The sequence below is a fragment of the Prunus persica genome, chromosome G2, assembly GCF_000346465.2.
Source record: "Prunus persica cultivar Lovell chromosome G2, Prunus_persica_NCBIv2, whole genome shotgun sequence".
Classification (NCBI taxonomy): domain Eukaryota; kingdom Viridiplantae; phylum Streptophyta; class Magnoliopsida; order Rosales; family Rosaceae; genus Prunus; species Prunus persica.
Genome location: NC_034010.1, coordinates 6295371 through 6308617, shown reverse-complemented (window position 1 = coordinate 6308617; position 13247 = coordinate 6295371). Strand labels below are relative to the sequence as shown.

Here is a 13247-nt window from a genome sequence, read left to right as displayed (position 1 = left end):
TGACCCACACTGGAAAAAAATGGTACAAGATGTTGGAAACTGTTTTAGCTTATATCAAGTATGACCAGCAAATTCCAATTTTGAATAATACACAATTTCAAAAGGAGGACACGCTTATGAAACTTCGCAGTTAATTCAAAGAGAAATAGAACAAAACACAAAAAGAGATACATATGTCATTATTTGATTGGTTTTGGTTGGGATACTTATCTGAGATGCTGACCTGGCATCCCTTGTCTTTATTTTGGATTGAAGGCCTCCCTTGTTGTCAGTACATGGGAAGAAGGGAAGGTGGAGAAGTTGCTAGCTGTGTAATTTATTTATTTCTTTTCATTTTTCTTTTCAACAAGAAACAAGAAAACTTAACATCCAACATAAAATGAAAAGGAATATATCAAATTTAGTTGTAGGATTTTCTTTTTTCATTCCAATTTTGTATAATCACGCAATTTCAAATGGAGGACTTTACTCATGGATGTAAGCAGTGAACAATATATTATATCATCTTTTTTATTTTTCAATTGGGTTGGATCAATAAAATAAGGATACAAGATAAACTTAGCAATTGTCCGTGTTCTTTTTGTGTGTGACTTCATGCTTTTTGGTTGAATGTGACTTTATGTTGGGAGTCATCTCATTTGTACAAATATATTCTAAACTGGAATAACCAAAGAAATAAAGACGTTGCCTCATAAAGGCGTAGATTTTAGGGACCTGTACCAAATTAGTAAAAGAGCATTCTAAAACAAAGTCTTGAACAAAAATATATGAAAAGGATTGGATCATATATAATGTTATGGTTCACTCCAATTTATTATAATGTTTTAATCCCGTAATTACATTTAAATAGTCATATCTATGAGAAAACATTCGTTCAGTGACTACAAAGGCCTAGTTTATTATATTTTTTTGTTGTTAAAGTAGTATCATAAGGACCATTTTTATAAAGACAGGTTTGGCACCCCGAGGATATACAAAACACCAAAGCCTTTATGTTCTAGATAATATGCAATTGGCAAACATAGTGACAATGTTAGCATACTGAATGGCAATTGTGGTCTTGTTACAGTGACAAAAATTGAAACCTCACCAAAAAAGAAGTTTTAATTATAAATGTGTTGACATGATGGACAAACTAGAATGTAAGCTATCCTTGGTTCTTAAAAAAAAAAATGATGATTGTCCTTGGTTGCTAAAAAAATATGTTGGATCTACTAAGTACACCATATTTTACATGAATTGGTGCCCTCTTTTCCAATTTTAGGTTTGCATTAAAATCTTTAATTTCGTAACCTTTAGATACTTTAATGCCAATTACCAAACATTTATGTGCCAAAGGATGATTAATATGGGGTTTCTTTCAATTAAAGAATCTGTAGTTTTTTTTTTTTTTTTGAGGTCCTTTCCTATTGGAAGGGGTGATAGCATATTAAACTCACACACACAACATGAATGCTAGGACTCGAACCCAAGACCTTGCCTGAGGGAGTAAATACTCCAAACCACTACACTAATGGGTCCTTTGCAAGAATCCGTAGTTAGTTTGGCATGAAATAGTTTTTTAATTTTCTCCTGGATGGTGTAAATACAGAAAACTATCTCTCAAACTTGGCTCCTTGTGCAAAGTGGACTGGATACAAAGGTGGAAAAGTCAAGGAAGCAACTCCATCAAAATTCCAATTTTGCATATTAGCATAATTTGAAAAGGACTTAATGCTCTCAATTTTATTTTATTTTTTGGCTTTTTTTGGGACAAGGATGCTTTCAACTATCACAATGCAAATTCCAATTTTGAATATTTACAGATGTCATTGTTTGATTGAGTTAGGATTCTTACCGAAGATGCTGACCTGGTGTCCCTGGTTAGTACATGGAAATAAGGGGAGCTGAAGAAGTTACTAAGCATCGTAGTCACTAACAAATGAATGGTGGAGAAGTTGCTATATTTGTAGGATAAACATAGCAATAGCAACAAAGCATAAAATGAAAAGGAAAAGAGAAAAAGAAAAGAAAAGAGGGAACATATCAATTTTAGCCAATTTTATTGTTATAATATTGTAATGTATAGGGATTTTTGTAGAAATGTCGCCTGAACTTATACCTCAGTTTCAATTTGTCACTTTTAAAAGAAAAATTTCAGAGAAATGTCACCTTAATTTTTCAAAATCCATGATTTGTCATCTGACTTTAACACCATCCAATTTTCCATCTATTTTTAAGGGCATTTTAAGCTTTCTATTTTCAAGTGTATTTTAAAAATGGAAAAATTATTATAATAAAAAATTGTATATCTTTTAAACAATTAAAATTGAAAAGAAAATCTCCAATTCCCCCATCCCATGAGCGCCACCGGCAGCTCGAGCGGCAGAAGGATGATTTTGCAGGCTAGATTTGGACAGATTTTCTCCAATTTTTGGGGTATTTTATGTTTCCTATTCCAAGTTAACTTGTAACTTAAGTCCTATGCATTATAAATAGGACTTTTAGGGTTAGGTTAACAAAAGGGAGAAGAGAAGATGTAACACAAGATAGAATTCAAGGGTGAATTCTTGAGTGTCTACAAGGGCATCAAAGGGTTTGAGCAAGGGTGAGAGAAAAGAGATCTAAGGTTCTTGTGAGGGCTAAGGGGGTTCAGTTGTAACCAAAGTTATTTTTACATACTAGTGAATTTCTCGAGTGAATCACCAAAAAGACGTAGGCAGGAGGCCGAACCTCTATAAATCTTTGTGTCCTTGTGTGTTTGTTTTACTCTCTTGGTGGTATGTTTGTTTTATTCTCAACGAGTTTGTGTGTGTGCCGTCACATAGTTCATCAACGATAAGGTCTTGGTGCACACAACATGAACACCTGCCCTCCACACACAAATTCCCTCAACCCACCCAAACCAACAAGTCGGTAGCCTACGTAATAGATGGTGACCAAGAAAACTTTAGATCCTTCAACATAAACATAGTGGAAAAGTAGGCCAAAAAGAAAAAAGAAATGTGGGGAAGGGGGAGGCGGTCCTATGCGATGTGTTTTGGGGGGCGGGTGGGGTTGGGTTGGGGGAGAAAGTAAGAGAGAGGTCTTTTTCTTCCTCTCTTTTTTTCCCTTGAAAATGAAAAGACTAAAATACCCTTAAAATAGATGGAAAATTGGATGATGTTAAAGTGAGATGACAAATCGTGGATTTTGAAAAATTAAGGTGACATTTCTCTTAAATTTTTCTTTAAGGTGACAAATTGAAACTGAGGTATAATTTCAAGCGACATTTCTACAAAAATCCATAATGTATAATATTCATTAACAAAACAAATGGCATTCAACCACACTAGCAACCCTAAATGAAAAACGATTTTGAGTGAATACAGTACAAGAAAAACACCTTTTGCTGACAACTAAAAAGCATCACGATAGCCCTTAATTGATGGCTCGGAAAGCGTCACGGATGCCACTATCAGAAAGACGTTCGTCAAAATGTAATGTTTCATGACGGTTATGAAACGTCACAAAACCGTCAAGAAACTATCTTTTCTTGATGCTTTTTAAGCATCAACAAATCTTTATTTATTTATTTATTTTTTAAAAAACTTAAGAGTTGTTTCTTGATGGTTTTTAGCCGTCAACAATAGTATGACTGATAAAAAAAATTAAATTGCAAAGAAATAATTATATAAAGCAACAAACTGAGATCTCACATCCACTAAAATAAAATTATTATATATATATATTCAACACTACGAAAATGTTATAACATGTCAACTACATAGGCAAATGATATTAAAAACATATAAACATATGGAAATGATCCAAATAATAGATAATGCCTTACTTTGTTTGCATATGCTTTGTCCAAATTGAAATTGACAAACAAAATCTGTAAAATCAAAGCCCACAATTGAAATTGAAACCTCAAACTTCGAATATAAATTAGAATGAGGAGTGTTATTCAACAAGGGTAAGACAATGATTAAAGATGAATCAGAACTTTTAACAATTAATTTCAGATAAGGGGGGTTAATAGACAGACTTGCTGGAAGAAAATATATGAACTTTGTGCAAGGTGTGCTTATCTAGTTTCAAATTCTCAGAAATTTCAGCGACAAACTTTCGAATTACATATGAAATATGTGTACTCTTAAATGCACAATGGAACTAAAAGTTCATAATTAGTATATGAAACGATCAATAAAATGTATTACCCATACAAGTAAGCATAGGATCCTCAAATGCCAAGCATAACTAAACCAACAACAAAACTGGTAATTCTAAGCCAAATCTTTTTGGTGAACCAACCACAACAATGATAATTAAACCAAGTCTAAACCAAATCACACTACTACGATTTACTATTTGCGCGACGGACGTTTGCGCGACGAATATATTTTCGTCGCGCAAAAATCACTATTGCGACGAAAAAAAAATACCGTAGCGCAAACAGCAGAACACTAGCGCGACGAACAATCTTCGTTGCGCAAACAATCTATGCGCGACCAAAACTAATTTCGTCGAGCAAAGGTCGGGGAAAAATCCCCAGTTTATGTTTTTGGCGCCAGAATCTTGCGCGACGAACATTTTCGTCGCAAAAGACGCCTTAGCGCGACGGAAATATGTACCGTCGCGTAAGAAAACGAGGGTTACTTAATTTTGGCGGCAAAATGCAGGGTGGAAAAAACTTTTTTGCGCGACGGAATTACCTTCGTCGCGTAAAGTGTAATTTCTTGCGCGACGAAATAAGTGTTATTTGCGCGACGTAATATAAACCTTGCGCGACGAATAATGTTATTTGCGCGACGGATGTTTGTGCGACGGATAATTGTATTCGTCGCGCAAAAAACCTGATGTCGGCAGGTAATTGCGCGACGGAAATGTTTTTTTGTGCGACGGAAAAGTGGGTTTTCGCGACGGCATTTTGCGCGACGGATTGGATTGTTAGTCGCGCAAAGTCCTTCTTCTTCATTTTAGCCAGTTCCATTGCAGAGGCAGAATGCAGTTTCTGCATTCTGCCTCTCTCTCACTCTCCCACTGCATTCTACCTCTCTCTCACTCTCTCTGCCGTTGCTCTACTGTGAATTCAGTACGTTCATTGGGTATGTATTTTTTGTCGTTAGTTTAAATGTATTAATGTAAATTCGTAGTAACGCTATTAATTTTGTTATCGTTAGGGATATTTGTGATTGGTGGAGAACGATTGAGAAGGTATGTTATTGTAAAAGTTTGTTTGTTATGTTTGTAATTTTTTTGTGAAGTTATATGTGTATAATGTTGTGAAATTGTGCGTGACATAGCACAATGTGTTGTGATGTACGAAGTTAATTGAAATTAACTTCGTACTTTTATTTTTATGTTTAGTAACACGTAGTTTCCCGTTCGAGATTAGTTGAATTTCGTGCATGGATGCGTAATGCATGACTGCGGTCCAATTAATTCTTGAATTGTCCCATTATTTGGACAGTTTGGTAATGCATAGTGTTGTCACATAATCTTCGGCTACAGGATTAGGTTTCGATTGTGGAGATTTCGGTGTCATCTCGGTACGTTCTTCGGGTGGTACGTAGGTATTTATACCTATGCCCACTTCAAGAACTGTGTCGAGATGCTGCTGAAATTAATCCACGTCGAAATCTAATCTCATGTAGCCGTAGGTTACGTGACAGGACTATGCATTCCCGAATGGGATAGGGCCCTTACCGGAGGCATAAGGTGACATTATAACTTCGTATGAAGTTGTTGTGATTGTTGTGTCGTGATTGTGGTTTCAGGAATTATGAGCAGAAGGTGGATACAGAACCCGAATAGATGCGCAGACGAATACTTGGATGGAATCGAGGATTTTATTGAGTTTGCACGTAGACACAACCCGGGTGCAACTAGAATCCGTTGTCCTTGTAGGAGGTGTAACAACACGTTGTGGGAGACAATTGAAAATGTTGGATTTCATTTAGTAAGGAATGGAATGATTGAAACATATAGCATTTGGAACCTTCACGGCGAACAAGTAGACCATGCTTCGTCTTCAAATGCCCCGAGAGTGGACAATGTTGAACCTATTGTGGATCCTAATGATCAAGTCATGGGTATTATACAGGATGCTTTTCCATTCGCATCGACCAACATCAATCAGGAAGGGGAAGATGACGTGCCTACACCAATAGACAGTGCGGAGTTTGAACAGTATGAAAAACTGTTAAAAAATGCCAACCAAGAGTTATACCCGGGGTGCGAGAGGTTTTCCGTTCTCACTGCCATTGTGGAGCTAATGCACGGAAAAATAAAGTATCGTATGTCGAACTTGTGTTTTGATTACTTTTTGGGGGTTTTCAAGAGAATGCTTCCGACGGACAATTGTTTGCCGAAAGACCATAAACATGCACAGAAGGTGTTGCACGGTCTTGGATTGGGTTATGAAAAAATCCACGCTTGCAAAAACAATTGCATGTTATTCTACAAAGAGCATGAAACGTTGGATACATGCCCTATATGCAATGAGTCGAGGTTCAAACTGACATCCCAGAATAGAACGACTAAGATACCACAAAAAGTCATGCGTTATCTGCCCCTTAAACCTAGGTTGCAGCGATTGTATATGTCAACGCATACTGCCACAGACATGAGATGGCATAAGGAAAAACGGGTAGACGATGATGTGATGCGGCATCCTGCAGATGGGGAGGCATGGAAAGAGTTCGATCGAACGTTCCCCGAATTTGCTGCTGATCCCCGAAATGTTAGATTGGGACTTGCCACTGACGGATTCAATCCGTATGGGGTTCTAAACCAACACCACAGCACTTGGCCGATTTTCGCATTCCCATATAATTTGCCGCCTTGGAAATGCATGAAAAAAGAATACATGATGATGACTGTTTTGATAACTGAGGATCCTGGCAGGTCAATTGATGTGTACTTAAGGCCTCTGGTTGATGAGCTGAAGGATTTATGGACAAACGGTGTTCGCACGTACGATAAATCAACTGGGAGGATGTTCACTTTGCGAGCAGCAGTTATGTGGACTGTGAATGATTTTCCAGCATATGCAATGGTTTCTGGGTGGAGCACAAAGGGTTATATGGCATGTCCTGTATGCAAGGAAGATGTAACTTCTGGTTGGCACGCGGGAAAAGTTTGTTACCTTGGTCATCGGAGATGGTTGCCATGGGACCACGAGTGGCGAGAAAAAGATAAAGAGTTCGACGGGAACACAGAGCGTCGCCTCAGACCTAGAGAATGGTCCGGTGATGAGATCTTGGAACAGCTGAACCGTTTGGATTTTGCTCCGTTCGGGAAAACAGTTAGTCGGACCCGACCTTCTACACATTTGAACTGGACGCACAAGTCTATGTTTTTTGAGCGCCCATATTGGTCGAAACTGAAATTGAGGCACAATCTAGATGTGATGCATGTTGAGAAAAATGTTTTCGACACATTGGTGGGCACGATTCTAGATATCGAGGGGAAGACGAAGGACACGATCAAAGCTCGTCTTGATTTGGAAAGAATGGGCATACGAAGGGGTTTATGGATGAATAGGGACAGTGATAAAGCTAGAAGGGATCTTGCATTCTTTTCTATGAAACCGAATGACAAAAAGGAGTTTCTAAAGTTTGTATCGTCTGTCAAATTTCCCGATGGGTATGCTTCTAATATCGCACGTTGCGTGAATGTCGATGGGGGTAAATTTACTGGACTTAAGAGCCATGACTGCCATGTGTTCATGCAACGCCTACTTCCTGTGGGTATTCGACACTTACTGCCGGAAGATGTGGTGAAGCCAATCATGTTGTTATCCAGATTTTTTTCCCAACTGACGGCAAAAACATTGCGAAGGACAGACATGTTTCAGTTGCGCCATGACATTGTCCAAGTCCTATGCAAGTTTGAGATGATATTTCCTCCAGCTTTCTTTATAAGTATGATGCACGTGATGGTTCACTTGCCAGAAGAGGCATTGCTTGCTGGTCCTGTCAACTATCGCTGGATGTATCCAATAGAAAGGTATATAATCTTTATCATTTGTGTATGCATCATTATCGACACTTTGCTAATTTGTATCATATCGTTTTATTTTGGCAGGCTTCTCGGAGAGCTGAAAAAAAGTGTACGCAACAGGGCAAAGCCCGAAGGATCAATTATAGAGGCTTGGGTTCAATATGAGTCGCTTACTTTCTGTGGAATGTATTTAAAAGATGTGGAGACGGTTTTCAATCGTCCTCACCGCAATAATGACGGAGGTATGAGAAATGAAAAACTTTCTGTTTTTGCCCAAAGCGCACGACCATTTGGAGATCCTGGACGAGGAGAGTCGTTTTCTAGAAATGACATGGAGGTAGCGCATTGGTTCGTACTGAACAATTGTGATGAGATAATGGCCTACTTAGATGAGCATGAACAGATGATGAAGCGAGAACATCCATCACATTTGGTTGCCCGGAAACACCGTGAATTATTTCCACAATGGTTTTTGGATTCTGTAAGTTATAAGTGTTTTGTAATTGACAAATATAAATTTTAGTATTTAATTTTGTCAGACTAACATGTAAATGGTTTTGTATACTATTAGGTGAATAAATTGAAATCATCGAATTCCCCCACTTACAGTGATGAGTTATATAACTTGGCGTTCGGCCCAATTCGCGCTGAATTGTTCTCGGGTTGTAATGTTAACGGCGTCAAATTTTTAGGGGCCGCACGAGATGACAAGTTGTGTACGCAAAATAGCGGTGTTCATGTCCCAGGTGGAGGCGAAAGTACAGACATTGATTTCTATGGCAAACTGACAACTGTCGTGCAATTGCTTTACAAAGATCGATACCAAGTCATCATGTTTAAGTGTCGATGGTTCGATACCAACCCAAATAGGGCGGGAAGTGTTAAAATCGACCATGGAGTACTGTCTGTGAATATTAACAGAACTTGGTATGATGACGACCCGTACATTTTGGCAAACATGGCGTCCCAAATTGTGTATCTAGATGACCCTAAAGCCGGGAACGGGTGGAAAGTTGTGCAGAAGATGGATCATAGGAACGTGTATAATATACCAGAACTAGACCCAAGTGACAACGACGTCGACAATGTGGCTGACCATCGTTTAGAATCTTCAATGGAAAATGATGCGGAAACACTTCGAGATACAAATGTTATACAAGAACCGTTTCAAATAGAAGGAGTGTCTTCAGTCGAAATACCGATTCAGTCAATTACAATTGACCTCGGTGATCTTCCCCGATACGATGTTGCAGTGGGCCCTAGCAACGCCGATGATGCAGTTATAGAGGAGGAGGAGGAAGAAGATTGGGAGACCGAGAGTGATGATAGCGACGATACGAAAGTTATTATAGTTCAGATGATGAATAATGAATTTATTTGTAATTTATTATGTAGTGTATTAATTTTGTGTAATACAAATCTTTGAATATGTGTAGTTGTCTATATGTAGTTGTGTATTCATTCTCCAGATTTCATCACAAACTTCATTGGAATTTTCTGCGGAACAGAACAAGTTAAAGCTAGCGACGATAACGAAAGTTATTATAGTTCAGATGATGAATAATGAATTTATTTGTAAATTTATTATGTTAGTGTATTAATTTTGTGTAATACAAATCTTTGAATATGTGTAGTTGTCCATATGTAGTTGTGTATTCATTCTCCATATTTCATCACAAACTTCATTGGAATTTTCTGCGGAACAGAACAAGTTAAAGCTTCAATAAAAATAACAAAAGAAATGAATATTTCAAAGCCTTTCCACAAAATACAAAGCATAAAAAATGATGAATACAAAACCTTTCTAAAAAATACAAAGCATACACAATTTGAAATCAATGAGGATTTATGGCGCCAAATCCATGCGCGACGAAGGGCTCCATATCGTCGCGCAAACATACCATACGCGACGCATACATAAGCGTCGCGTAATGTTTGCGCAACGAATACAACTGGTCGCGCATAGTTTCCGCGACGCATATATACATGCGTCGCGTATGGCATTTTTGCGCGACGATAAGCAAACTTTCGTCGCGCAAATATATATTAGGTAACGTTATAGTATAATATATACACACATATATATTTAAAATTGGCGATCGAAGTAGTTCATTGTATTCATATGGAGTGTAGGACTGTAGCTGCAAAAAATCATCAACATCGGAGTTAAATTAACCGTTCAATCATCACTTTTTATTTAGAACCGTCGAAAAGTTTTACCCCGTTGCTTAATCTCTGAATGTTTTTTTTGTCCGATTTTTGCTGTCTATGATCTCGAAGTCTAAAAAAACAAGTTTGACGGCTGGATGACTGAAACTTGTTTCGTAGACTGCATGTGCTATCAAAATCATATATTCACCAAAAACCCTAAAATTTGTTTATACATTTGTGCAAATGTAACTTCACGTTTATGTGGTATCCCCTAGTGTAAAAATCTGAAATTGAAGATCAAATTCAGTCATTGTATTCATATAGGGTCAACAAATGCTGCTGTCAAAATTGATCAAAATCGGAGTTACAATAACCGTTAAATCATGACTTTTCATTTATAACCGTCGAAATATTTAGTCCCGTTCCCTGATATCTGAATGTTTGGTCTTCTTGATTTTTGGCGTATATGATCTCCAAGTTTCAAACAATAAGTTTGCCGGTTGGATCATTGAAACTATTTTAGGGTTTAGGGTTTATGGCTTAGGGTTCAGGGTTTAGGGTTTACAAGGGGGTTTAGGGTCTACATTTTGCGCGACGAACAATTTAACCGTCGCGCAAAGTGAAAGTGAATTAGATTGTGCGACGGAAATATGTACTCTTCGTCGCGCAATCTGGGCGCCAGTTTTCACACCTCCATCCCCTTTGAACACTTAGTGAAAATTTCAATGAAAATCTTGAAGATTGCGCGACGAACCAACATATCCGTCGCGCAAAGTGAAAGTGAAATAGATTGCGCGAAGGAAATATGTACTCTTCGTCGCGCAATCTGGGCGCCAGTTTTCACACTAAACCCTAAACCCCAAATTGTTGGCGGAACGACAACGTTTTGCGCGACGTTTATTGTCTTCGTCGCGCAAAAGCAGAAACCATTCATTTCAGCAGACAGCCTTTTGTGCGACGTTTAGTGTCTTCGTCGCGCAAAAGCGCAAACCCTTCAGCCTCCCGCTAAACCCTGAATCCCAAAATTTGGGCGGAAAGATAGCCTTTTGCGCGACGAATATAATACGTTCCGTCGCGCAAGGTTACCATTGCGCGACGTTTACCGTCTTCGTCGCGCAAAAGCGCAAACCCTTCAGTTTCAGCCTCCCGCTAAACCCTAAATCCCAAAATTTTGGCGGAAAGACAGCCTTTTGCGCGACGAAGTATGTCTATTTCGTCGCGCAAAACTTACAGACCCTAATCCACTTTCAGAATTTGGCGTTCTGACAGATCTTGCGCGACGGATATAGCGTCGCGCAAGATTCATTAATAGCATTTTGCGCGACGAATGATGTGATTCGTCGCGCAAAGTCGTAAAAATTTGCAGAAACGTCGCGATGCCTCCTTCTTCCCCATTTCTGGTTTTTTCCTCCGTTTGCCTCTCTCTCCGCCGTCACCTCAGCCCTCTCTCTCCGCCGTCACCTCAGCCACCGCCGCTCCTGCCATAGCCTCCCCTGCCTTCGCCGTCGAGCCTGCCGTCGCACATCGTCGGTTTTTCACCGATTCCTCGCCGGCCGTTTTCTCTCTCCTCCGGCCACCATTTCCGACGCCTGAGGTATGATTTCTCGACTATTTTTTGTGCTCTAGCTGATGGGTATAGGAAATAGGAATTAAAACCCTAGGTTTTGGCCGGTTTGGCAATTTCAAATCCGGCCACTTCCGGCCATTTTTCGGGGTAGGTCCGAGAACAAAAGTGGCGCCAAATATTGTTTTCAACCTAGGGTAGGAACCTTGGCCGTTAGTTTTTAGAATTTTCCGGCGAATGTTATCGCTTTGGACACCCACGCGCTGCCGGCGCGTGGGATGCTGTGGCAGTGGGGCATTGTGTCCCAGAGCGATCCCCTGTTTGTCACGAGCGCGTAGGTTTGCTCGGATTTGAATTTGGTTACCGTTTGAGTCTTGATCGAATTTCGCCTATTGTGCGATTTCCAGGTTTGATATGTTCGGACCGTTGGATCGAACTGAAACTCGCGTAGTTGTACCTTTGTGTTTCTAGGATCGTTTAGGATTCGACCGATCGTTGATCGGAGTCCCGGATACTCCGAAATTCCAAACCCTAGGTCAGGCTATGCTTTTAATTAATTAGTTTACATTCTGAATGAAATTATATGTGCAGATGTCAGACTTGATTAGACGTGGTAGGTCGATGACGACTGCACCGAGTTCGGATCCCCTGGCTCAGTCGGCATCTGCTGCCACTGCTCCTGCTTTGTTGGACCACGTGGTGGTTGGTCCCGGGGCGCCCCAGGCGCCTGTGTCATCTGCGTCATCCGTGGCGCAACCAGCTAGTGCTAGGCGGCGGCACCGGCCCACCGACACCATCGACACGACATCGACCGACGGTACTGGTGCCTCGGGATCACAGCCAGGTATAACTACACTTTTGTATTGTTAATTTTATATTGAAATTTGACAATGTTTTTTTATTTAACATTAATACCTTATTTCTTTGCAGCGAAGAGGAACACCCGAGGACCGTGTCGTCAGCTGAAGACGGCGAAGGTCACCCGGGTGACCAACAGTCGTATCAGCATCGGATACGACGAGCGCCATCGTGCTGCACCGACGGCGAAGTTGCATAGCTCCTTGGCCCACGACATTGGCCACGTCGTGCGGACCCATTGCCCGATGCAATGGAAGTCTTGGAGGGTCATGCCTGACGAGATCCAGGCGGAGATTCACGGCCAGTTGTCGGTATGTACCTTACATTTTCATTATTTTTCTTTAAAATTGTGTATATTTCTATTACTTAACGTATCTAATTAATTGATTGCAGACGAACTATAACTTGGAGGATCTCGACGAAGAGTCGTTGACGTACGTCAACCGACTCTTCGCTGAGAGGTACAAGCAGTGGAAGAGCGACTTGCACCACCATTTTCAGGCCTATGATGATCCGCAAGTCGCTCTTCAGGAGGGTTGCCCGAAGGAGCTTGAGGGGCGGGAGGATAGTTGGGAGTGGCTCTGCGCTCATTTTCAAGCGCCCGAATTTGCGGTATTTTTTTAATTATATTTGTTTAATTATTACTTATTACTTATTAATGTTTATTTTATTTTTTTATTTCATTATTATTTAATTTTTTATATTT

General features: G+C 39.8%; 2 protein-coding genes across 3 annotated transcripts in view; both read right to left on the bottom strand.

The window, feature by feature from the left end:
* LOC18787404 (putative disease resistance protein At3g14460) overlaps positions 1-13247 on the bottom strand; it is a 57063-nt gene that overhangs the window by 9066 nt on the left and 34750 nt on the right. The window lies entirely within an intron of this gene.
* LOC18787209 (putative disease resistance RPP13-like protein 1) overlaps positions 1-13247 on the bottom strand; it is a 39236-nt gene that overhangs the window by 9066 nt on the left and 16923 nt on the right. The gene's annotated exons all lie outside the window — the stretch shown is intronic.